The sequence below is a fragment of the Notothenia coriiceps genome, unplaced genomic scaffold (genome assembly GCF_000735185.1).
Source record: "Notothenia coriiceps isolate Sejong01 unplaced genomic scaffold, NC01 NC01_scaffold00031729, whole genome shotgun sequence".
Classification (NCBI taxonomy): Eukaryota; Metazoa; Chordata; class Actinopteri; order Perciformes; family Nototheniidae; genus Notothenia; species Notothenia coriiceps.
Genome location: NW_011364430.1, coordinates 1 through 3,454, shown reverse-complemented (window position 1 = coordinate 3,454; position 3,454 = coordinate 1). Strand labels below are relative to the sequence as shown.

The 3,454-nt window shown below is 41.1% G+C and overlaps 1 pseudogene; it reads right to left on the bottom strand.

Annotated features, from left to right (window-relative positions):
* Nucleotides 1-530: 530 nt before the first annotated feature.
* On the bottom strand, nt 531-1,961 carry LOC104960222 (P2X purinoceptor 4 pseudogene; annotated as a pseudogene).
* Between the last annotated feature and the right edge of the window lie 1,493 nt (nt 1,962-3,454).

Genomic DNA, 3,454 nt, shown 5'->3' with positions numbered 1-3,454 from the left:
TCAAAACATTTGGAGTTGGGAACTGCTTTCTGTAGAAGCTGCTGCATCCCGTCCTCAGAGTAAATTGCCAGAAGCGCCGACACTTCCTCATCATTCCACCGCTCCGGTGTGTGGTCATAACGTGTGGTCATAACTGCTTTAAAGTACAAAAAAACTACTCACCCAGGTGTGGATGTGGTTTTGTAGCGAGGAAAAAAAATGGCTGCCTAACAAAAGAAATTCAGAGTCTAACGGGGGTGGTTTGCAATTTGCCCAGCCAATAGAAATAGAATATAAATTGGCACTCTTTTATCACCAGGTTCATACCACCTCTCTCGCAGGGACTGAAAATGGCCAAAAGAGTTCCCGGCACCGAGTAGTCCCGGCGGTGTGAACGCGACATTATTGGTACTAATGGAAGTAAAAAACCAAAGTACCAGGGAAAGTCCTGCGGTATGAATGCGGCTCTTGTGACGCTAGCTCTCGGGTAGGCATACAAAAATACATTATCACTGCACCACTCTATGCCCGGAGCAAGGAGGACCTCCTACCTGTGAGGGCCCGCTGTAGTCCACCACATCCCAGACGACGTCCCCGACCCCGGGGAGCTGCGTCTGAGCCACACCCTTCACCTTGGTTGTGACAGAGCTCACCACCTGGTCAAACTCCTGGTAGCTCCTGTTCCACAGCAACATGATGCTGCAAAATAAGAACCAAAAAAGAATCGGTTGGTTGACAATAAAATTGAGTCTTGTGTAATGCCATGACACACAATATGTTAAAAAAGATTCAGTAAAAATACTCACACTAGTATAAGGGTAATGTGAATAACATTGCTAACGTATCTAATAGAAATTATTGGATTTTATTTTTTAATGCGATAATAAACACAATTCACATCAAGGGCAGTTTCTCCATAAATGTGATTTAGATCTAAAACAGTGTAAAGCAGCAAATCCTCACAAAAGATAAGTGACAGAGATGTTTGTTGTTTAAATGTTTTGGGGAATTTTTATTTTCAAAACAGTAATTGTTTGTCAATCAACTGATCGTTGCAGAGCTATCATTTGTCTCTGCCTCTGATGCTTGCAAATTGAACAATGTGTTTTTTAATCTGTCTCTTGATGATTGCACACTATCCCAGTAATGTCATATTTTAAAGTTAAATCAAAAAGAAACAAAATAATACAAAACAGCACACAGGGATGTCGTGTATTATTACAAATGTATATAAATACCAACTATCAGTAAGGATTGCATTTTTCATTGACATGTACATTTCATACAAACCGTACTATTACTGTCACATCCAAAAAGGTTTTCCATTTCGATCTATTGAACATTAAACACATTTTTTAATTTCAATAAAGTCACTAAAAGTATTTTCTGAGCACTGTAGGAATATTACAGGGCACATTGTAAGACCAAAAATATTAAAACAAATATTCTACAGAGTATACACAGAATAAGTAAAATATTGGCAGTGAAAACATGTTTGGGAATATGGGTAGGCTACCGTATAATATAGGTAGTGTCAATAGCTAGCCTAATACCGGCATACACACGCAGTTCCTACCAAATAAAAGTTCGTTTTTTGCTAACTATATCAACGAGAGGCGGTTGAGTTTCATTTAAACTCTAATATCAGTTTGTAATCCAGGACATGGCAGCTGGTAGTAATGGTGACCGACTGACCGGGGACCTGTGGGGGTGAATCTCCTCCAGAGAGCAGGCAGCCGCTCCCCGGGCAGACCACCCCACGGTGGTCGGTAGAAGACGGAGACAGTCCGGGTCACTCACCAGATGAACAGCAGAATGGCTCCGTTCAGGCTCCACTTCAGAGAGCCGAGCTTAACGCTCTGGATCCGGACCAATTTGTTGGTTTCATACTGACACAGAACTCCGCAGCACGGCATGCTGTTGCTGTTTCAGGGTGCTTTCTGTAGCGGAGGAGGAGAGGAATCTTGGACTCATTGCTTGACTCTTCTTCCTGTGTGCACGCGGTCACATGTCCAGACTCCTGCAGGCTGCAGCTGCTCAACTACATCACTGCAGCTGCAGCATTCCACTGAAACTGAGCGAAAAAGGCTAGAAAAACCACCAAATACAGCAGCATTTATCTTATTAATGAATGCGCACATGTGTTACACACAGTGTAGGAAAGTAACTTAAGTAGATTTACTCAAATAGGCTACTGAACACATTTCAAGTGTTTTACCTAAGTATTTTCTTTCTTTGCCCCATATTCTACTCCACACATTCACATTCAAGGGAAATATTGTAGATCTTACTGCACTACATTTATTTTACAGCTTTAGTGACTTTAAAGATTCAGATTTTGACATACAAAACTTTAAAAAGATTATGTTTTCATGAAGAGGAAATCAGGGCCGGCCCTAGACTTTTGGGGGCCCTAAGCGAGCTTTGGCTTGGGGGCCGCCCTCACTCTAGCGCGTTCTCACTACACACAACAGGGCACCAACTTTGTCTTATGATGTTAGCATAAGCACACATATTGTATAAATAAGCATGTAAACACCGTGGACCTAACCTCCTCTAGGGGGGTCCTCACCTCCTCTAGGGTGTTCCGGGGACATGCTCCCCGGGAAGATTTTTTTTTAAATATTGAAGTTAAAAGCATCAATCTGGTGCAATTTGAGAGCAAAATTAAGAGATCTATGGATACATCTCTCAACACCCATATGAAACAGAACTGTAAACAGATTTTTCTTCATGGATATTTTACAAATCACTTAAACTGTATTCTTGTTTTGTCATATAGTATTTCATAACTGTTTTTCATTTATTCTCTCTGGTTGTCCATCTCATAATGTTCACATAGAAACTAGCTGTCAATAGTGTTAGAGAATAATTCTCCTTTACTCCTAAGATAATAAACCTTTTTTGCCTGTTGACGTTTATGACCAACCCTGACTCTGTTATCTCCCTTAAGGAATGTGCTGCTGCAGCTATAATGTTGTTATTCCCAGTTTATGACCGGGCAACTCTCGGTCACAAATGGTTTATGATTGGGAGAACACTGGCTTCGAGCCTAAGCATCACAGACAAGTGATTCAGTGTCTCCAGATGTTGAGGCTATCTCCAGTGTTCCCAGATGTTTATGTTATCTCCCCCAATATGTTGATTATAAAAAGAGGTTGCACATTTAAATTCAGGTGTTGTTATGGCAACGTCAGTGGCCAAACAGCCACATTTACTGCTGCAAATGTTCAAACATGCTGTTGACACGTAAAGCAGTGGCAACTATGCCACCATTTCAGCTGACTTTTTCTCAGAAATACTGTCACATAACATCCATATATTTCAGTGCTAGGTTGACTTAACTATGAAACACTTTAACTGACAGGACTCCGGATCAACTGTGTACTGTAAGGTAGCTTCTAGCTTCATGTCGAACAGTAAGTCAACATTTTCCAGAGAGCTTTCTTTGAAATCACCAGGTAACGCTAAAAAA